Source organism: Schistocerca cancellata, chromosome 1 (assembly GCF_023864275.1).
Source record: "Schistocerca cancellata isolate TAMUIC-IGC-003103 chromosome 1, iqSchCanc2.1, whole genome shotgun sequence".
Classification (NCBI taxonomy): domain Eukaryota; kingdom Metazoa; phylum Arthropoda; class Insecta; order Orthoptera; family Acrididae; genus Schistocerca; species Schistocerca cancellata.
In genome coordinates this window covers 313301915-313326311 of record NC_064626.1, presented here as the reverse complement: position 1 = coordinate 313326311, position 24397 = coordinate 313301915, and the positions used below count along the sequence as shown (strand labels likewise).

Genomic DNA, 24397 nt, shown 5'->3' with positions numbered 1-24397 from the left:
GTATCTGACCCCAGGAATGTGTCAATAAAGTTTCCCCTTCCTGGGACAATGAATTCACGGTGTTCTTATTTCAGTTTCCAGGAGTGTAGTTATAGTTGTCATCAGGTGATGTCCAATATGTGCTCGATTGGAGGCGAATGTGATCATCAAACAGGCCAAGGCAACATATCGACGCTCTGTAGAGCATGTTGAGTTGCAACAGCAGTACGTGAGCGAGCGTTATCCTGTTGGAAAGAACCTTCTGTAAAGCTGTTCATGAAAGGTTAAATCGCCGAGGTGTGTGGGATAACCACGAGAGTGCTCTTACTGCCATACGAAATCGCATCCCAGATCATAACTCAAGTTTAGGACCAGTGGGTCTAAGCCCCAGACAAGTTGATTGCAGGTCCTCAATGGTCTATTCTAATGAGAACACAGCAATCATTGGCAACGAGACCGAACCAATTTTCATCAGAAAACACAGCAGACCTCAATCCTGCCCTCCAATTAGCTCTCGCTTGACGCTACTGAAGTCGCAAATGGCGGTGATTTGGGACCAGTGGAACGCACCATAACAGGCGCATGACTCGAAGCAGTCCTTGAAGTAACCGATTTGTAACAATCCGTTGTGCCACTGTGGTGCCAACTTCTGCTCATGTTGCTGCCTGGCCGGCCGCTATGGCCGGGCGGTTTTTGGCGCTTCAGTCCGGAACCGCGCTGCTGCTACGGTGGCAGGTTCGTATCCTGCCTCGGACATGGATGTGTGTGGTGTCCTTAGGTTAGTTAGGTTTAAGTAGTTCTAAGTCTAGGGGACTGATGACCTCAGATGGTAAGTCCCATAGTGCTTAGATTCATTTGAACCATTTGGACCAGAGCCATACGCCGAACACGATGGTCTTCCCTGTTGACAGTACCATGTGGTCGTCCGGGCCCTGGCCAACTTGCAACCATACATTCTCGTGATAGCGGTCAGCCGCAGTGACGTACAGTGGCTACATTCTTGCCAAGTCTTTATGCAGTATCGTGGAAGAAACGTCCAGCATCTTGTAATCTTATTACACGACTTCGTTCAAAGTCACTAAGGTGTTGAAAATGGCGTCTTTGTGTCGTTAAAGGAGTTCTTGAGTAACGTCAAATCACCACGTCCAATCTCAAACGTAACTAATGCTCACGACCATTACAGCGTGTATTTAAAGCAAACCTGATTTGCATTCTCTTAGTGGCGGTTTTAGTTGCACTGTTACGTGACTGGCGGTTGATCTAGATTGACACCATTCGCCAGATGCAGCAACACGCCTACAAACATTTGCTCATGACCCACAACTTCTTCTTAGTGTTGCTTTTGCTTTTTCCGTCAGTGCAACTTAAAGCTCGGTTTAAAAAATCCGCCACGCCGCATAACAAAATTTCCCTCTGTCTCTACGGAATGTGGCACCCATCTGCGGTACGTGTGTCCTGCAGCGCGGCCTCGTGGGATCGCCCCCGCTGCCCGAATGCTCTTGGGTCCGCCCCCCTCCCTCCTCCTCCTCCTCCTCCTCCCAGACACGTGACGACTCATCCTCGGCGGGCGCGGCGCTCGCCTCGGCCGGCGACAACGCACTCCGCCAGCGTCCGCTCGCCAATAGAGGGTCCCTCCCACACGAGGCCAGAAGAGGAGCACCAGAGCCAGCCGAGTTGCCTTCGCACGCCGCGACGCCGTCCGTGAGTACTAGACACCGCTGCCTCTGTCTGTCACATTCTGTACACGGACTGCAACGTTTTCGCCTTAATGGGTGCAGCAGTATTCCGCAAGTAGAATCTCGTTGGTCAGGGACATGACTATTTTGGTATAAGGGCCCTATGGTCTCCAGTAGCTCGTGACGGAGCAATACTATAACTGTGATTTGAGTTTCCTCCGAGGACAGGATATTCAGTTATCTACCGGGCGTGTATTCAAAGGAGCCAAGATCGATTCCAGAATATTATTCCACACAAGTGAACTACCATTTGTCACCTCCTCCCTCAGACCTGACTTGCATTGGAGTGTTGGTAAATATGTATCTAGCGATCACGGTAATGGGTTTCTTTTTCTTTTAAAATTCCTCTGTAACAAAAGTGCGTTTCTAAATCTTATTTCAGCCCTAAATATTCGGAAAAGAAAGAATTAATTACTTTTTAACATAATTACCGATAGCTTCAAAAGCTTTCTGCAAAAGCAGAAACAACATACCGTATTGGTTTAACTTAACTAAAAGTGTTTGACCAAACTGAGTTCAAAGAATCAAAATATAAAGTGAATGACCCTATGATTTCTTCATCAAGCATTTTGTGAAAATTAGCTGCAAAACAATATACCAAACTTCTGACAAAATTGCTTCCTACACTTCAATCCGAACTGCACTGAGATGTAACTTTTATGCTCTTCACAACTCGTGTACTAATTTTTTTATATAATTGAAATTTAATAATGCGTATACTTGCATTCACAAGTCGGAGACAAGTCTGTTGGTATATGCGTTTTGATGCTCTCATTAACAGCACCTAGTGGAAAAGAGTTTTTACCTTATAGCATTTGTTCTGCTAAGGCAGTTCGAATATTGGTGTTGTAATGGATTGATTGTAAGCGACAAGACGCTGTATATCGATGTTCAAGATACGTCACTTAGCTCCACCGACTCCTTATAATGTAACTGTCTCTATTCCGTTTCAAATTTTATTCTTATGCCACAAATCAGAAACGCGTCACTAGAAGCTAAAAATAAAGACATATTGCTGGCAGGGAGGACAAGTGTATATTCATAAATGACTCATATAGTTAGTTTCGATATTTCTCGTCCAAGGATAGAAATGCGTACATATTTATCCAGTTTGAAACCACTAACGTACCTACAAGGGAAATGGTTTCGCCATTGGAAAGTTTCCACCCAAAAACGTTTCCTAGTACGTTTTTGGTTCTATTAACGTACACCTTTACTCCCTGTCAATTTTCTCAACTAATTGTAGTACACATTGCATTGTATACAAACATTGCTTCCTCCCTCTCAGCTATTGATACGATTCAGTATTAAATCCACAAGGCTTACAGCCAGAATATCAGCAGATGAATTACTGCAGTCACGGATACAGGTGCTAAAGGTTATCTAAAAAGGTTTATTCTGATTCATACCCTAGTTGATTTATTACTGTGAAAATGCCTTCACATCAGTCAAAAGGTTTGTAATATCGAATCATTCTAACATGGAGGATGCCGTTTTCACACTGAGGTGATAGAAGTCACGGGATACCTATTAATGTTGTCTCGGACCTCCTTTCGCCCGGCGTAGTAAAGAACCTCGACCTGGCTGCGACTCAACAAGTTGTTGCAAGGTCCTTGCAGCAACACTGAACCACGATGCTTCCCTAGCCGTCAATAACCCCGAAAATGTCCATGAGCTGACCTCTCGATTACGTCCCACAAATGTTCGATGGGATTCCTTCCGGGCGATCTGACTGGCCAAATCATTCTCTCGAACTGTCCAGAGTGTTCTGACATGGCGCATTGTCATCCATCACAATTCCTTTTCTTTGGGAACATGAAGTCCATGAATGGCTGCAAATGGTCTCCAAGCAGCCGTACGTAAACATTTCCAGTCACAGATCGGTTCATATGGACCAGATGGCCCTGTACATTCCGTGTAAACACAGCCGCCCCCTCCCCATTATGGAGGCACTACCAGCTTGCACAGTGCCTTGTTGACAAGTTCGAGCAATGGCTTCTTGGAGTCTGCGCCACAGTCGAGACATACCACCAGCTCTTACCAACTGAAATCATTGCTCATCTCAAGAGGCCACAGCTTTCCAGCCGTCAAGGATCCAACCGGTATGATCACGAGCCCAGGAAAGGGCTGCAGGTAATGTCGTGGTGTTAACAAAGGCACTCGCGTCGGTCGTCTGCTACCATAGCCCATTAAAGCTTAATTTCGCCGCACTGTCCCAACGGATACGTTTTTCGTATGCCCCCACTGATTTTTTATGGTTATTTCAAGCCATGTTGCTTGTCCGTTAGCATTGACAACTCTACGCAAACGCCGCTGCTCTTCGTCGTTAACTGAAGGTTATCAGTCACTGCGTTGTCCACGGTGAGACATAATGCGTGAAATCTGGTGTTCTCGCCACACTCTTATCACTGTGTATCGCTGAATATTGAATTCACTAACGATATCCAAAATGGAATGTCCTGCGCGTCTAGCTTTGACTACTATTCAACTTTCAGATTGTGTTAATTTTCGTCGTACGGCTAGATTCACGTCGGAAACGTTTTCACATGAATTTCCTCAGTACAAATGACAGCAACGCCAACGCACTGCCGTTTTATACCTTGTGTACGCGATACTAGTGCCAACTGTATATGTACACATCGCTATCCCATGGCTTTTGTCTCTTCAGTACTTACGTACAGCTTCAAAAGTACTGTGATATTCTTACTGCCTTCACAGCAGGAACAGCATTCGAAGGAATTAACAGACTTTTCATGCTGTGGTTTATTTACTTTTTTCCTTTTTTTTAGTCCGCCATTTTATGTTTCGGAGGTTTACATTTTATTTCTCTTGACTGTTGTTTTATTGTAACGACCATTACACGACTCCTGTAACATCTATCACTTGTAATGGGAACAAGTTACTTTTACTTATAAGGTCGTAAGGTGAAGGGATAATCCTGATAACTGCCATAACAAGAAACAATAATGAAATTCTCAAAAACCATCAAATATTTTTGAGCAACGTTACAGCATTTTTGAAGTCTATTTCATAATTACTCACAGCTCATATCGTCCACATTTTCACCGTTCTGAAGCTTTTTCAGTGCAATACAAATACAAAGGTAAAAGTGGGTTAGAAATCAAACGTAAAGCAACTGCTGTGCGAACCAACAGTGAACAGCCATCATCCATTACATCAAAATACTGAACAGCCTGCAAATTATTGTCGTCGGATTTCGGGTCCACCTTGTAAAGTTAATGGGTATAAAAACGCATCATGTTTGTAACCTCTCATTATAACCTCTCATCCATAACTTCTTACAGGCAAGTATTAAAAAAAACGAAGTAGAAAATGTTTCAACTGTACGTGTTGTGATGCGCAAAGTACACATGATGCAATCAGCCATTCATATTATCACCCCTAGTGTATGTCAGCATAAGTACAAGCAACCATTCAGCATCATGTGAAACCTAATACAAGCAGGTTTCGTCAGTATCTACGTTTCAAAAACGACTTTTGTCACTTACGGAACAGCTACTCAGTGATGGGAATTCAGTTTTTTAACTGCCTCCAGACAAGGCAGCAATAAGGCAACGTAGATCGTGTATTTTAATATCCATCAGCTATACAATATTAAGCTGTATAATAACATGGTGTGTGATTCGTAATCGACTGTATTGATACAAGTCCACAAAATATTTTCGCATCAACTTAACAGTAATGAGCTATTTTAATAACTGGCCCTTTGATTCATCATCCTTTGCACATGACTGTCATCCAAGCCTATCGCTTTATCATTCAAACTATTGAATTTATTGGGCGCTATATCACGGCGTTCTTATTCTTTTTATCCGATAATTCTGATCACCGATTCTAAACATACAAAGTTGAAATTCCAGAAAAAATATTATCCATGGCAGCTTTCGTCTTCGTTTCAAACTTCTCCTGAGCCAGCGACAATCTATCAAAGATGTTCTTCTGTAAAGAACACCTTTGAATTTAAGAGTATCGAAAATCTTTCTTCAATTCATTCTTGTTCGGATTTTCAGTAGATACCTTAGCTGAAAGCGTAAAGTCACTCGAATTCTTATTTTTACCACAGGTCAATGACGTAGTTTCTACTAATCTAATGCAGGTGATCCGCGAGTAATAAAAACGAAGTTATGGAAAAAGTACTTTTCGGTCTTACCGGAGGCGTCAACAGTGGTTCGGAAACCAATTTAGTATCGGAAGCATACGCTGGTAAGCGTTAACACTTGAACTGTTACTGGGAATGAGTGAAAAAAATGCGATCGATATTTTAGCCAGTAGATAACACAGGCTGACGTGACTTGCAATAAAAACTAACGAGGGCATCCCAGTGTCGTAACTTGCAACTGAACCCTGATCTATTACGTCATACAGTTCGATATACACAGCTGCGCATCAATTTCTTCGAATACATTGTCCACAGCAAATTTACGAAACTCTTGCGCACAGGACATTTATGATCGGTGCTCTTCCCGTCCCCGGCCGTCGTTTCGCTCTTTCACATCACAAACACCATATGTCGCAGCAATGAATCTAACCGCGAAATGCCCATAGTGTATAATGTATATAAATGAATCAGTAGAAAGCATCGGAAGCCCTATAGAACTGTTGGTAGATGATACGGCTGTCTAAAAGAACATAGCAGCGGTAGAAGACAGTGTCAGCTTGCAGAAGGACCGACAGAAGATGTGCAGGAACTGGCAGTTAACCCTCAACGTAAACAAATGTAACGTACTGCGCGGTACGTAGGAACACAAATCCACTACCTTAGAACTACATACATTACTGATGACAAAATGCTGGGAGCAGTAACCACAGTAAAATATTTGGGACTATTTGGTATTGTCAGTATAAGGTGTAAAACAGGATAGTTTGTACTTATTTTGTAAGTGACATACCATTGGAGACCTTATAATTGTAGTCGCTATTGCATAAACTATTAATTGTGACTTCCTCTGAGTAACAAATGGAATAGTAAATTTACGATGATTTAGTAACAACTTAACATTTCCCGCGTTTAGTGTTCTCGGGTTAAGTGTAATGACAACATACTATAAATACTAGGAAAAACTGAATGAGACGCACATTCATAGGAAGAACCTTAAGGTAACGTAATTAATCGACTTCAAGAAGAATATAATAATTCCGATCCCAAAGAAAGCAGGTGTTGACAGATGTGAAAATTACCGAACAATCAGTTTAATAAGCCACAGCTGCAAAATACTAACACGAATTCTTTACAGACGAATGGAAAAACTAGTAGAAGCCGACCACGGGGAAGATCAGTTTGGATTCCGTAGAAACACTGGAACACGTGAGGCAATACTGACCTTACGACTTATCTTAGAAGAATGATTAAGGAAAGGCAAGCCTACGTTCCTAGCATTTGTAGACTTGGAGAAAGCTTTTGATAATGTTGACTGGAATACTCTCTTTCAAATTCTAAAGGTGGCAGGGGTAAAATACAGGGAGCGAAAGGCTATTTACAATTTGTACAGAAACCAGATGGCAGTTATAAGAGTCGAGGGACATGAAAGGGAAGCAGTGGTTGGGAAGGGAGTAAGACAGGGTTGTAGCCTCTCCCCGATGTTATTCAATCTGTATATTGAGCAAGCAGTAAAGGAAACAAAAGAAAAATTTGGAGTAGGTATTAAAATCCATGGAGAAGAAATAAAAACTTTGAAGTTCGCCGATGACATTGTAATTCTGTCAGAGACAGCAAAGGACTTGGAAGAGCAGTTGAATGGAATGGACAGTGTCTTGAAAGGAGGATATAAGATGAACATCAACAAAAGCAAAACGAGTATAAGGGAATGTAGTCGAATTAAGTCGGGTGATGCTGAGGGAATTAGATTAGGAAATAAGACACTTAAAGTAGTAAAGGAGTTTTGCTATTTGGGGAGCAAAATAACTGATGATGGTCGAAGTAGAGAGGATATAAAATGTAGACTGGCAATGACAAGGAAAGCGTTTCTGAAGAAGAGAAATTTGTTAACATCGAGTATAGATTTAAGTGTCAGGAAGTCATTTCTGAAAGTATGTGTATGGAGTGTAGCCATGTATGGAAGTGAAACATGGACGATAAATAGTTTGGACAAGAAGAGAATAGAAGCTTTCGAAATGTGGTGCTACAGAAGAATGCTGAAGATTAGATGGGTAGATCACATAACTAATGAGGAAGTATTGAATAGGATTGGGGAGAAGAGAAGTTTGTGGCACAACTTGACCAGAAGAAGGGATCGGTTGGGTGCGTTTCTGGATGAGTTATCGAATATATTGCTTCCCCCTACTTATACTTGGTAGGACATGTTCTGAGGCATCAAGGGATTACCAATTAATATTGGAGGGCCGCGTGGAGGGTAGAAATCGTAGAAGGAGACCAAGAGATGAATACACTAAGCAGATTCAGAAGGATGTAGGGTGCAGTAGGTACTTGGAGATGAAGAAGCTTGCACAGGATAGAGTAGCATGGAGAGCTGCATCAAACCAGTCTCAGGACTGAAGACCACAACAACAACAACAACAACACAATTAATCGACCAAAGAAGTGGCTTACAAGGCTATTGTTCGGACGATTCTTTAGTACTGTCAATCAATTTGGGACCGTTACCATGTTGGGCTTTTCGTCACGGCATCGTTTATTCGGAGCGAGAGTGTTATAGAGATTCTCAGCAAACTGCAACAGCAGACACAAACCAGGCGTTTTGCGTCACGCAGAGTTTTACTACTGAAATTTTGGGAGAGTACTTTACGGGAAGAGTGGGACGACACTTTACTTCCACCCATACATGTCTCACGAAATGACCACAACGAGAAAATTCGAGAAATTAGAGCTAATACAGAGGCTCACCGGCAATCATTCCCCCCACGCATTATATGCGAGTGGAATAGCGAAGGTAGGATCGGCTAGTGGTGCCAGAAGTATCCTCCGGCACACGCCGTCAGCTGGCTTGCGGATTATTCATATAGATGCTGCGTCAAATCGGGATCCATATATGCAGAACGGTCAGAAACAATCTGAGAACTTGTAATGGTGTTGCAGGGCAGGTTGTGCTGAGAAATAAGTCTTAAAAAATTCCATACCTTAGGTAGTTTACGAGTCAATTACCACTGAAGTTAGCCAATCTGGCCGTTGCGCACATAAATTCAAGTGTCCCGCAAGGTGCAATCAGTGACAGTTGTTCTCATAGCGTAAATGATTGCGCACGGTACTGCTCAGCTTTTGGCTCAAGTTCTGTCCTTACTACCGACCCATATGCAATTTTTTATCGCTCACTTGTTCGATTTTACGAAACCAAACTAAAGGACTGTTTGGCGGTACCATCTCCGACGGGCCGCTTGAACTGGAGCGAGCAACGGTCTGATTGGTTAACTTCAGTGCTAATCAAATCAGAAAAGGCACGACGTATCGAATTTTTTTGTAACTATTATTTCTATTATATATATCTATTATATATAATCCCAGTCTTCAAAAAGGGTCGTCGAGCAGATGCGCAAAACTATAGACCTATATCTCTGACGTCGATCTGTTGTAGAATTTTAGAACATGCTCGAGTATCATGTGGTTTTTGGAAACCCAGAATCTACTATGTAGGAATCAACATGGATTCCGGAAACAGCGATCGTGTGAGACCCAACCCGCTTTATTTGTTCATGAGACCCAGAAAATATTAGATACAGGCTCCCAGATAGATGCTATTTTTCTTGACTTCCGGAAGGCGTTCGATACAGTTCCGCACTGTCGCCTGATCAACAAAGTAAGAGCCTACGGAATATCAGACCAGCTGTGTGGCTGGATTGAAGAGCTTTTAGCAAACAGAACACAGCATGTTGTTATCAATGGAGAGACGTCTACAGACGTTAAAGTAACCTCTGGCGTGCCGCAGGGGAGTGTTATGGGACCATTGCTTTTCACAATGTATATAAATGACCTAGTAGATAGTGTCGGAAGTTCCATGCGGCTTTTCGCGGATGATGCTGTAATATACCGAGAAGTTGCAGCATTAGAAAATTGTAGCGAAATGCAGGAAGATCTGCAGCGGATAGGCACTTGTTGCAGGGAGTGGCAACTGACCCTTAACATAGACAAATGTAATGTATTGCGAATACATAGAAAGAAGGATCCATTATTGTATGATTATATGATAGCGGAACAAACACTGGTAGCAGTTACTTCTGTAAAATATCTGGGAGTATGCGTGCGGAACGATTTGAAGTGGAATGATCATATAAAATTAATTGTTGGTAAGGCAGGTACCAGGTTGAGATTCATTGGGAGAGTCCTTAGAAAATGTAGTCCATCAACAAAGGAGGTGGCTTTCAAAACACTCGTTCGACCTATACTTGAGTATTACTCATCAGTGTGGGATCCGTACCAGATCGGGTTGACGGAGGAGATAGAGAAGATCCAAAGAAGAGCGGCGTGTTTCGTCACAGGGTTATTTGGTAACCGTGATAGCGTTACGGAGATGTTTAACAAACTCAAGTGGCAGACTCTGCAAGAGAGGCGCTCTGCATCGCGGTGTAGCTTGCTCGCCAGGTTTCGAGAGGGTGCGTTTCTGGATGAGGTATCGAATATATTGCTTCCCCCTACTTATACCTCCCGAGGAGATCACGAATGTAAAATTAGAGAGATTAGAGCGCGCACGGAGGCTTTCAGACAGTCGTTTTTCCCGCGAACCATACGCGACTGGAACAGGAAAGGGAGGTAATGACAGTAGCACGTAAAGTGCCCTCCGCCACACACCGTTGGGTGGCTTGCGGAGTATAAATGTAGATGTAGATGTAGATTTGTAACTATTGAAGATCCCTTTCGGAAAACTTTGTTTGTTAGAGGGAAACGTACAAAATAACCTGAAAATCCACAGCATCTGACAGATAGCCTACTCAGTCGTGGGGTCATAGCGCGATCAAACGGCCATATGCAAAAATATTTTTGGTCGTTCTAATTATACCACTGCTATCCTTATTATAACTACAGTAGGCGGATGGCGGATGGCAACGTGAAAGCAAAGTAGTGCTGTTATTGCAATGAAACCCTTCTTTACGTTTTTTCGTATCTATGCATCTGTATGTGATGACTAACCTCGGCATCTATTGCAGACATATTGAAACGGTTTCCGTTAATAGATGGACCAATTTACGAGCAACGTTTGTGTATCGGTTGCGGCTCCTCCGTGAGAAGTTAGACGAAGAGCTAGCAGAAAAGAAAGACATATTTTTACTCGCTTATCTTAATAATCGGTCCGTGTACGACAGCGTATGGTATCAATATATTCCAAACTGCCGCGCCCGAAAACGGAATTTTATAGGCGGTCATATGTCAGGTGCCATTAATTACGGAGATGGGGGCCAAGTGTTTTGGTTGCCCATAGCGTAGCGACCTTATATATACCTATCAGAAGATGAGGCATGCTGTAGCTATCTTAGAATATAAGGCAGACTGAGCAAATCGGTTTATTCTGTTGCCCTAGATAAGTTCTAGGGGGACATTAAGCGGCTTATAGAAGCACCATTACCTCCTGGGTGGTTCCTGTCGAAACCACGAAAGACGATAATTTTTGGGATCGAAAAGTACCGGTTGTGGGAATGGCCACTTCTATAATTTCTATTCGTGCCCGATCGGAGAAATTTTTACCCTTTGTTCCTAAGATGATATTCTCCGGTAACTTCGAAGCTTTTTTCAGAAATATTATTCTTTACCGATATCCAGACGTTCAAGGTTTCTGTACTTACGCATTAAAACATGCACTTAATATCCGAGCTACGACGTAAGTGCAGTTTTAACTGCCGCATTAAATACCTGGCAAGTGTTGCTGGGTGTTCGCAAGGGTTCTGAAGCCACTGAAGTATGTTTCTAGACAGCTTTGTTTCACCAGTATTACTTTACGTTGGGGTATCTCTGTATAATGGGCACCCCACAGCCAAACAAATATGCCCTGAGTAGTACTGCAGTGACAAAAAATTGACCAAAAAGCATACTAAAACGTCTAAATAGAACATAAAACAATTACCCAAAATAATGTAATAATCGAAACTCTGCAAATTCTGTGAAATATTTCCAACAAGATTTTTGCTCTTTTAATATTCAAATTAGAAGCTGAACGTTTTCGATGAATTGCAATCGATGAACGAAGTGTCCAGAAAAAACTTTAAAGAAACGACATTGTTCTAACTTTATATTACGCATCCTCATTTGTTGTTTATTTGTGTTAAAATGTATAAATATGTCGAAGTATATAAATGAACTGTCAAATCTGTACTAATCTATAGAATTCGTTTTACATAAGCGATACACCCTGCCACCCCCGAATCTACGGCATTTAGGAACCGGCGCAAAATCTTGATGTGACGCCCTCTCCCATTCCTCTCCCCAGCGTTTAAGATATGATCAAAAATAAAAAGGAATTCATTTTTCAAAAAAAAAAAAATCTACCTTATAAATAAAACCGCCTTTTCTTGCTGCAACTTAATGTGTTTTTACCAGACTTCACCCTTATTTTACTCCAAGGCATCTTCAGTGGGATCTAGAACGATGCAGTTTTGTTTTTCTAGATTATCAAACAGTTCACGTCAGGTTTTTATGTAAATAAGTAATTACTTGCAGTTTGTTGGCATCTGTGTTTCCTCTGATGTGCTCTGGAGGCAGCGCCACCACTTCGTCTCCGAAATATAAGCATAATTTTATATTCCGAGCTTTTCCTTTCACACTGTTCACCATGTTTCTCCTCCTTCTTTGTGGTGCAATGCACTGTTAATTCTTTCCCACTATTTATAGCTATTTCTTTGAAATTGTGCTTTTAAAGAAGTAAATTAGGTGAGTCCATTATGTGTTTCGTTCGGTTTGGTTGGTTCACCTACAAGCTGCCAATCTAACGAAGTCTGTAACGTCTATTCATGAATACCTCTCTCTCTCCCTCTCGGTGTGTGTGTGTGTGTGTGTGTGTGTGTGTGTGTGTGTGTGTGGGGTGGTGGTGGTTGTGGTAGTGGTGGTGGGAAGGGGGGGCAATTGGTGATTTCAATTGTAGAGTGTTGAATATGAATGTAACAGATGTTAGACAGTGTTTGCAAGCTTTGGTATAAGCTGATTTGAGTTTTGGTTTAAATGTTCTGTGGAGTGGTTCACGTATAAATGAATAAACAGGTCTTGAGTAGTGTTATTATTACTATGATAATAATCCTCTTTGGGAGTGTTATTCTATTATTTACTTTATTAGTGTAAATAATGAATTGTTTGTCATGTATACTTTATTACTGAACTGGGTTCTCTTTTCTGCTTTGGTTTTCTGACTGTGGCAATTTTCCTGCAGGATTAGGAGGTGTTTTTTTATTATTGATTCTAATTATTTTCGTGTCTTCTTCTCTAGTGGTTGGTTTGTAGGTGTGATCTCTTAGATGTTCTGTAAATGTGGAGTGATTTGTCCCATACTTCCAGGCTTCCATGTGTTCTTTGTATCGGACATCAAATATTCTAACTCTTTGTCCTGTGTAACTGTCATCAGAAGTGTTGCACTGTAGATGGTATATACCTGCTTTCTGATATATTTCTCTGTTTTTTTTGTCAGTTTTGGTTTTTTATATTTGTATAGAATTGACTGTTGTGTATGCTTTATTCGCTGTTATATGAAAATGTTGGTGATTTTATGTGTGATTTTGTATTTGTATGTCATTGTGTACCATCTTATGTTTCCTTTTATGTTTTTCTGATTATTCAGTTTAGTTGTTATGGTATTGACTGTTTGGGTTTGGTTCTGTTAGGTTGTTTTATTAGTTTGGTGCTTTTTGCTTTTAATTTTGTTGTTTATATTTGTGACTATGTTACCATTTTGCTGTGTGCTGTTGTGAGTATGGGTGGTTCGAGGATTGGTGAATGATAATGTCTGGGGCTATGGGCTTACGGAAAATTTCAATTATGTGCTTATTGTTTTGTTGTTTGATTGTTATATGCAGAAAGTTAATTTGGTTCTTCTGTTCTCTTTCAGTTGTCAATTTTATACTTTTAAGTACCTTGTTGTTTTCATTATGTAGTTTTTCAGTTTTTGTTTGTGGTTCATCTATTACACACTTGAACCAATATACATGTTGTATTCTCTTACCACTATTTTTCTGAAAATGATCTGTTCAATGTGGTTTACAAAAATATTTGATAAGACCCCTGAAAATGGGGACTCCATTGATAATCTATCCTTCTGTAAATAAAATTCATTATTGTGTTGTAATTCTGTTATGGTATGAGCTTTATTAATGTATTTCATTAATCTGTACATCAGGGAGCTGACTATAAGTTTTCATGTTCTTATCTATGATTTCTGTTGTTTGTGGTACTGGTATGTTGGAATACATGCTTTCAGTATTAGTTGAGAGGAGTGTTACTGTGCTTGTCATTTTTATATTTTATTTGTTGTATTAGCTGTTTAGTGTTTTTAATGGTTCTGTATTCCTGTACGCCAGCCGGAGTGGCCGAGCGGTTCTAGGCGCTACCATCTGGAACCTCGCGACCGCTACGGTCGCAGGTTCGAATCCTGCCTCGGGCATGGATGTATGTGATGTCCTTAGGTTAGTTAGGTTTAAGTAGTTCTAGGGGACTGATAACCTTAGAAGTTATGTCCCATAGTGCTCCGAGCCATTTGAACCAATTTTTGTCTTCCTGTACTTTGAAATTTTCAGACAGTAATTGTAACATGTATCTCACAAGCTTGTCAGTGGGGATTTTATGAAATCCAATATTGACCTCACAGGAAGATTCAATTTCTGGATCTTTCGTATGTGTCAGAGGACAGGTGCTGTGGGATTAATGTATGTCAGTTTTCTTTTCCCCATGTTGTCCAGTATTATGTCTATATTTTTCAGAGTGATTTTTACTTTTGTCTGGAATCTGTTTGTTGGGTCTGATTTTAATTTTGTAACGTTATTTTGTGAGTTGAATTATTGTGCTTTTTCAATGTATTGTTCTTTGTCTATAAGTACTACTGTGTTCCCCTTGTCTGCTTTTTAAATGCTATCATTTTCATTTAGAATTTTTTGCTAAGTTTCCTCAGTGTTGCAGATTCTGTGTTTTTGTTATTTTTGCGTTCTTGTGTTTTCATACTAGTTATTATATTACGGATTTCATTCCTTCACTATTTCTCTAGTTAGTCCAATGTTGGCATTGCTGTATTCGTTCCTATCTTCCTTGTCAATGCACTTAGTGCTTCTTTATCAGGCTTTCTATGTAATCTTCATCTATTTCTGAATTTATATTGCATTTTAATCCTTTCTCTAAGAGTTGTCTCTCTTTATTGTTTGATTGTGGGTGTGTAAGGTGGGTAGAATTTTTATGTGCATTTTTCTTGGTTGTGTGTAAAGTCATTGTGTTGCGACGGGAGTATTTTGAGTTGGCTAATCTTTCTTCCATGAACTGATTCCATTCTTTGTACAGAAGTTTTTGTATGCCGTGCAACTTTATTTACCATGTGAGAAAACTGCCATATTATTAATGGAATCTGCAAGTTGTAAGTGGGTCTTATACACTGGAGAGACAAAGAAACTGGTACACCTGCCTAACATTGTGTGTCGTCGCCGCAAGCACACAGAAGTGCCACAACACGACATCGAAGCAGTGTCTAGAGATGGACGGAATTGACACCATGAATCTTGCAGGGGTGTCCGTAAATCCGTAAGAGTACGGTGGGGTGGAGATCTCTTCCGAACAGCAAGTTGCAAGGTATCTCAGATAATCTCAATAATGTTCATGCCCGGGGAATTTGGTGGCCAGCGGAAGTGTTTAAACTCAGAACGGTGTTCGTAGAGCTACTCTGTAGCAATTCTGGACGTGTGGAGTGTCGCTTTGTCGTGCTTGAATTGCCCAAGTCCGTTGCAATGCACAAAGGGTATGAATGGATGCAGGTGATCAGACAGGATGCTTACGTACATGTCCCCTATCAGAGTCGTATCTAGACCTGTCAGAGGTTCCAACTGCATACGCCTCACACCATTACAGAGTTTCCAACAGCTTGAATAGTCCCTTGATGACATGCAAGGTCCATGGATTCATGAAGTTGTCTCCATACCCGTACACGTCCCTCAGCTCGATACAATTTGAAACGAGACTCGTCCGACCAGACAACATGTTTCCAGTCATCAACAGTCCAATGTCGGTGTTGACGGGCCCAGGCGAAGCGCAAAGCTTTGTGTTGTGCAGTCATCAAGGGTACACAAGTGGGCCTTCGGCACCGAAAGCCCATTTCGATGATGTTTCGTTGAATAGTTCGCACGATGACACTTATTGATGGCCCAGCATGGAACTGCGCCGTAATGTGTGGAAGGGTAGCGCTTGTATCACGTTCAACGGTTCTCTTCAGTCGTCGTTGGTCCCGTTCTTGCAGGATCTTTTCCGGAGGCAGCGATGTGGGAGATTGATGTTTTACCGGATTCCTGATATTCACTATGCACTCGTGAAATGGTCGTACATGAAAATCCCCGCTTCATCGCTACCTCCGAGACGCTGTGTGTCATCTCTCGTGCGCCGACTATAATACCACGTTCGAACTTACTTAAATCTTGATAACCTGCGATTGTAGCAGCAATAACCGATCTAACAACTGCGCCAAACACTTGTCGTCTTGTATAGGCGCTACTGGCCGGAGCGCCTTATTCTGCCTGTTTACGTGCCTCTGTATTTGAATAAACACGCCCACGTTCTTTGTATTTTGAGTATGTAACTCGTGATTTAGCTCTTGTTTAGTAGAGTATAGATTTGACTTTGTATTTTAACCACATTTCCTGAGCAGCATGCATTGCTTTTTGTGCGCTGGGTAAAACGATTTTAATGTATATTTATATTCCCTTCAGGTAAGACAAGCTGAGTGTCACAGATCCTTTAGTGGAAGGGATGATCGGATAAAGGAGGACGGTAGTTTAGAAGTACCTGTAAAAATGTCTTTATCATTTTTAACATCTTTCTGCTGGAAATCTTTCTGTACGTCTCATAGGCACAGAGATTAGTTTGTTTCTTGGCGAATACAGGCCCAAAGAAATTTTTCAGGTTGTCAAATGCACTAAAAAAATAACGTTTCGTACTCTTCAAATTTTCCGGTATTGAAAGGCAAACAGTGATTTCTTTTACAGTATTGAAATCTTTCATCATTGCTATAAAAACCTGATCCAAAATTTATCTGAATGGTTCACTTCTTTTACAGCGCATATTTGCAGAGATTCAGTGGGGCGCCGACATTTTAAACTTACAATGCAGCACTAAACATACTACATACGGAAAATGCTCCACGCATAGGATAATCACTGCCTTACAGTATGAAACACAAAGCTGCTGTGGATAAAATTTTCATCTTCCTCACCGCATGCTCCATCCAAACACAAACTGAAACAAGCGACCTCACGGTTGCAATTACGTTCGACGTCCCTCTCCATCCTCGAGGTTAAGCTGAGAGAAAAGAAGCCAACTATATTTCCCCTAGTCAGAATTACACAGCTCCAGCTACAAGAGAGTTCCGTGCAATACAAAACAGGGAAATACGTTTGGCGTAATAACCAGAAAACAAAGTAATATACAAAAACATTTTCAAATAGTGACAAGTTAAAAATATTGGTGACGTGTGGCAGCAGTTGCTACCCCTGACCGGTCGTCACTGTTGTGTATGTACTCTGAGGTTCAAAAGTCGTGGGACAGCGATATTAAAACGCAGCGCATTGGCGGAGCTGTCATTTGGACTCTGGTGATTCATGTGAAAAGATTTCCGACGTGATTAAAGCCGCACGACGGGAATTAACAGACTTCGAAAGCGCAGTGGCGGTTTGAGGTAGACGCATGGGATAACTTCATTTCATAAATTGTTAGAGAATTCAATATACCGAGTTCCATAGGGCCAAGAGTGTGGCAAAAATACCAAAATTCAGGCATTACCTCTCATCACGCACAACGCAGTGACCGTCGGCCTCCAATTAACGGTGTAGAAAGCGGCGTTTGGGTAGAATTGTCAGTGCTAACAGCAAGCAACACTGCGTGAAATAACTGCAGAAATTAATGTCGAACGTACAACAACGTATCCTTTGGGACAGAGCGGCGAAATTTGACATTAATGGGCTATTGCAGCAAACGACCGATGCGAGTGCGTTTGCTAATAGCACGGCATCGCCAGCAGCGCCTCTCCTGGGCTTGAGACCTCATCAGTTGAACCCTAGACGACAGGGATATCTGGCCTGGTCAGTTAAATTCCGATTTTAGTTGGTAACAGCTGATGGTAGGGTTCGAGTGTGGCGCAGACCCCACGAAACCACGGACCCAGGTTGCCAACAACGCACTGTCCAAGACGCTGGTGGTCCGATAGTGGTGTGGGCTGTGCTTACATTGAATGAACTGGGCCCTCTGGTCCAAATGAACCGATCATTGACTGGAAATGGCAATGTTCGGATACTTGGAGATCATTTGCAGCAAACAACAATGGAATGTTTATGGATGCGAGTGCGCAATGTCGCTGGGCTGCAATTGTTTGCAACTGGTTTGAAGAACATTCCAGACAATTCGAGCGAATGACTCGCCCGACGTAAATCCCATCGAACATTTGGGGAACATAATCGAGAGGTCCACAGGTTTGTCCACAAAATCGTGCACTGGCAACATTTCCGTAATTATGGACGGCTATAAATGTAGCACGGTTCAGTATTTCTGCAGAGGATTTGTTGTGTCCATGCTACGTCGAATTGCTGCACTACGCCGAGTAAAAGGAGGTCCAATACGACATTAGTAGGTACCCTACTACATTTGTCACCTCAGTGTAATATTTATTACCACTGCGCTACAAGTCGTCCAGCCGTAGTTACTTAGCTGTGTGGGTCGCTAGTAATCTACAATTATAAAACACAAAAGACTGATGAAGTGACAAGCGGAAGCACCAAATGAAAATTTTAAATTTTTTAATCATCAGGTCATTGTATCATAAACTGCTACAGAAAATTTTTGTGGAATTTATTAATTACCTTAACGCTGCTTTGTATGGTTTTAATTCGAAAACTGATCTAAAACTCTGTTAGTTTACCACAACACGGTTCAGCCTAGCAGTTTTTAGATTGAAAATACGGCGCTGACGCGGTCCTTACCCGTTTATCACTTGTTCACAGACGTTAATATTAACTGTCCTTTCTAGTCAAACTTGAAATCAGAAAAGAAATCTTTTTATCTTTTAGTTAATGCCTACACATATTATTTAGATCTGAAACAGAAAAGAATATCAACACGTATTGTTCAGTACCTTCAGGAACAGCCGAGATACTCATTACAAAATTTAAAGCTACAGTGAAGAGATACTCAAACTGTATTCCGGTCTACATATTGACGCTGCTACAAATGAAACAAAAATTTCTGCAACTCCTACTCCCTGCAGAATAAATGCAGTTGTTGATATTATGGAAATTCGTAGCTATTTCTGTCGAAAGTAAGGTTTCTCACCAGTCGAGTCTGACATTTAACAAAAAACTACCTAATATTAATTTGTGGTAGTTAGAAATGAGGAGAAGAAAATCACTACCACTCTCAATTTGCTGCATTGTGCAATTTGCAATATATTTAAGTCGACACACACCTGGGAAACTGGCAGTAAAAATGCTAAAAATGCTTTTAAATCATCTGTCTTGGGCACAGGTATCCCAGAAAAGTCTTTATCATATGAAATTTTCCGTGACATGTCCAGTTAAACAGTTTAGGGCTCTCCTGATTCACAATAATTCATGCGCAGACCAAATTGAATATCGAACAGGATTTAACTAGCACAATCCTATGACAAATGTGATTTTTGTTTGTAAACGGAAGAAAAAGGCTTTATGTCGTTCAGATTACAGACGCATTGCTGCCGAAATCGAATGAAGCCGAGCCATATTACTCTCATAGAATGCTCCTCCTCGTAGATCGGAAACAGAAAAGGTTAATATGAAATCAGTAAACTGCAGCCGCATCCGTGGCAAGCTCCCAGGATTGGTATCGTTCACTATAGATAATATTGGCCAGATAGTATCAGGAGCAGAAAGTTGGTTGAAACCGAGAGTGAATAGCAACGAAATCGTAAATTCACATTGGAATATTTATCCTAAAGATCGGTTACATGCAATGGATGGGGCGTATGTAACGACTTGCAACTCGGCGGCCGAACTTTCAGAGGTGGCAACTGTTGGCCATCAACGCCGTACGAGCTACTGCAGTAAAGGGTCCGGAAACATCTAGCGAGCCTGTGATAGATTGCTAATGTGGGTTAATATGAGTACAGCTGAGCATCAAAGGTGGCTCAGAAACGGTAATCGGATCCGTCAGGAGCTCTAGTGGGTGACCACTTCAGAGAGAACGTGCAGAATCTCGTGAATTTGTAAAAGGGCGAGACTTCAACGTGCCTGGTGTACTATGGGAGTCATATAATCAAAACTGGTGCCAGAGGCAGGGATTCGTCTCACACCATTCTGAATGTCTTATTCGAAAATTATTCGAACAAACAGAAAAACAGGTAGTGGAGGTAGCGTCTTAGATCTCCTAGGAACAACCACACGTAAACCTTTGAAGAGAGCTAACGTGGAGGTGGGTAATTATAACGTACTGATAGCGTCAGCGATAACAGCTTACAACTACTGCTAAGAAAGGTAGGAGAATGGTTTTACTTAGCAAGCCTGATAGGATACGAGTTGCTGAGTATGTGAAGAGTCCACTTCAAATCCCGAGTGCTGAGGATGAAGATGTGGAGCTCAAATGGAAAAATCTGCAAACCATCATTGGTATTTCTTAGGCAAGTACGTTACGAGCAAGGTCTTGATGGATTGGAAAGACGTGCCGAGGTTTAATAGTCATATCAGAAAAGTGCTACGTGAGCAAAGAGAGCATCACAGATTTAAAAGAAGTCAAAATCATGCTGGAAAACAAAAATTAAACGAAGCGAAAATGAATGTAAGGAGAGCAATGAGAGAAGCGTTCAATACACTGAAAGCATTATTTTGCCGACCGAGTTGACTCGAAAGGTAAGGTGTCAGAGAGACGCCGAAATGCTGAATTCGGTCTACCGAAATTGTTTCATCGCGGAAGATCGTAATACGACCCCTCTTTTGAATCTTCATACGAATATAGATATGGCGCATATTGACATAGGTGTTCACGGAAAAGAAGAGCAACTGCAGTCGCTTAGTGAAAAGGCATCTGTACAAGATGAGTTACCTGTGAGATTCTACGAGAATTATGCGAAAGAACTTGTTCCTCCTCCAGCAGCAGTTTATCGTAGTTCACTGGACCAATGATGGGAGTCGGTACATAGGAATGGATAAAAGAGCGTGTCATTCCCGTTTTCAAGAAGGGCTGAAGGACAGCTGCACGTAATTATACTTCTATAGCACTGACGTCAATCTATTGTTGAATTAAGGAAAATGTTTTATATTCACTTACTATCATATTTTTGGAGAACAAAGCTCTCCTCTATAAAATCAACATAGGTTCCTCAAACAGTGACCTTGCTAAACTCAGCTCGCTCTGTTCCTCCATGAGATCTACAAATATCTGCGCTCAGGTTGGTGACATGCTCCTTAACTTCAGGAAGGTATTTGTAACGTCCTTGATTGCCGTTTAATGCAAAAATTCGAGTTTACCGAATACCGGACCAGATTTGTGACTTTATTCAAGACTTCCTTGTAGACCTGAACACGTCGCTCTTAACGAAACACAATCGACAGATGCAAGGTTAGTTTCAGGATCAGGCTTTTGCAGGTGATTCTCTTGTCTATAAGAAAGTAGTAATATCAGAAAACAGAATCGATCGTCAGGGGGATCTGCATATCTTTGATGTATGGTGCAGGCTCTAGCAAGCTGACAGTGAACGTAAATAAATGTAATATATTGCTCACGCAGTGGAGAAGAAATCCACTACCGTACAACTGCAGTGTTGGTGACAAACAGCTAGAAACAGTATCCAACGTGAAATATCTAGGAGTAATTATCGAGAGCGACCTTAATGAATATGACCACATAAAATTAATAGTAGAAAAATCAGAGGCCAGACTGAGGTTCATAGGAGGAATCTTACGGAAATGTAGATTGACCAGAGAGGAAGAGGTCTACAGAACAGTTTGTCGATCGATTCTCGAGTGTTGTTCGTCAGTGTAGGGCCCTTACCAGATACGTTTATTAGAAGAGAAAGAAAAGATCCAACGAAGAGCGACTTGCTTCGTAACTGGGTCGTTTGCTCGCGCAATAGCGTTATAGAAAGTCTCTGAAAAATCCGTTGGCAGACCTCACAAGAGAGACGTTGAACGTCTCAGAGGTGTTTACTATTGAGTTTCCGAAATAGCTCGTTCCAGAAAGAGTCAGAAAACATACTTCTTATACCCAAATACGTCTCGGGAAATGACCAGAACGAGAAAATTCGAGAAATTAGAGGCTTACCGACAATCGCTCTTCCCACACATCATTCGCGAGTGGAACACGGAAGGAGGCATAAGTTAGTGGTACGAGAATTACCCTCCACCACATAGCATTAGGTGGCATGCGGAGTACTGATGCAGATGTAGATGCTGAATTTCGTAGCGGCATTTAACCATCGGTGGTCTCAATTCATGTGGTTAAAGATGCGGCCCGCCACGAATTCCTTCCATCTGTCAACCTCTTCATCTCATAGTGGTACATGCATCATACATTCTCAATTATTTGCTGGCTGTATTCCAGTCTACAGTTGTTACCCTCTGCAGATCACTCTAGTACCGTGGAAGTTATTCGCTGATGTCTTATCATATGTACTATCGTCCTGTCCCTTCTTCTTCTCAGTGTTTTCCATACATCCCTCTCGTCTTCGATTCTGCCCACAGTTTCCTCATTCCTTACCTTATGTTCACATAATTTTCGACATTTGTCTGTAGCACCACATCTCGAAGGTTTCAGTTCTCTTCTGTTGCGGTTTTCCTACAGTCTACGTCCGTGTTTCATTATCATATAACGGTGTGCTCCAAACGTACATTATCAGAAATTTCTTCCCAATATTAGGGCCTATGTTTGATACTACAGACTTGCCTTAGGCAAGAATGACCTATTTGCCAGTGCTAGTCTACTTTTGATGCCATCCTTGCTCCGTGCGCCATGGGTTATTTTTCTGCTGGAGAGTAGAATTCTTTAACTTCATCTACTTCATGACCATCGAATTTTGCTAGGTCTCATTCCTTCGATATTCTTCGATTTACTCTCAATCCATATTCTGGACTCATTAGACGTTGTTTTCGATTTACTCTCAGTCCATATTCTGTACTCTTTAGACGTTGTTTTCATTCATCAGATCCCGTAATTCTTCTTCACTTCCACTCAGGACAGCAATGTCATCAGCGAATCTAACCGTTGATATTCTATGACTCTAAATTTCAGTTCCACTCTTGAAACTTCCTTTTATTTCCATCATTGTTTCTTCGATTTATTGATTCTACAATAGAAGCGAAAGACTACACCCTATCTTTCACCCTTTTTAATTCGAGAACTTCGTTCTTCGTCCTTCACTCTTATTATTCCCTGTTGGCTCTTGAAGTGTTGTACATTACCCGTCTCTCCCTATATCTTATCCCATTTTTCTCCTCAGAACTGCGAACATCTAGCACCACTTGACATTGTCGAAAGTTTCTTCCACGTCGATAAATCCTATGAACGTGTCTTTATTTTTCTTTACTCCTGCTTCCATTATCAACCGCTACGTCAGAACTGCCTCTCCCAGAGAGGCCATTACCTTTCCTAAAGCCAAACTGATCATCAGTTAACACATCCTCAACTTTCTTTTCCATTATTCTGTATATTATACTTGTCAGCAACTTGGATGCATGGGCTGTCAAACTTCTTAATGCGTTAACTCTCGCACTTGTCATTTGTTGCAGCTTTCGGAACTGTGTGGATGTTTTTGCGAGAGTCAGATGGTATATTGCCAGACTCATACATTCCAAACACCAACGTGAATAGCTGTTTAGATGCCACTTCCCCCAATGATTATAGAGATTCTGATGGAGCGTTATCTATCCCTCCTGCGTTATTTAATCTTAAGTCTTCCAAAGCTCTCTTAATTTCTGATTCTAATACTAACACTTCAGTTTACACTTCAGTTTCCACTCCTGTTTCTTCTTGTATCACGTCAGAGAAATCTTCTCCCTCGTAGAGGCCTTCAATGTACTGTTTAGAGCTATCAGCTCTGTTCTCTGCATACGCAGTGCAATTTCCATCGCATTCTAATGTTACCTCCCTTTCTTTTAGTTTCACCGAAGATTACTTTGACTTTTCTATGTACTGAATCAGTCTTTCCGATAATAATTTATTTTTCGATTTCTTCACATTTTTCATGCAGGCATTTCACCTTGAATTCCCTGAACTTCCTATTTATTTCATTTTAAAGCGACTTGTATTTCTGCATTGTTGAGTTTCCCTGAACGTTTTTGTATTTCCTTCTTTCATCGGTAAACTGAAGTATTTCCTCTGTTACCCATGGTTTCTTCGCAGTTATTCTCTTTGTGTTTACGTTTTTCTTTTCCTTTCTAGAGATGTCCATTCCTCTTTAAGTGAGTTGTCTACTGAACTATTCCTTATCACATTATCTATAGCCTGAAAGAACGTCAAGCATATCTCTTCACTCCTTAGTATGTCCGTATCCCACTGCTTTGTAAGTAGATTCTTCCTGCCAAGTGTCATGAACTTC

General features: G+C 41.3%; 1 protein-coding gene across 1 annotated transcript in view; it reads left to right on the top strand.

The window, feature by feature from the left end:
- The first annotated feature begins 1532 nt into the window (after positions 1–1532).
- LOC126172883 (uncharacterized) overlaps positions 1533–24397 on the top strand; it is a 116217-nt gene continuing 93352 nt past the window's right edge. Inside the window, exon 1 of the mRNA XM_049920914.1 lies at positions 1533–1680. The gene's annotated coding sequence lies outside the window, so the exon portion shown is untranslated. The remainder of the gene's footprint in view (positions 1681–24397) is intronic.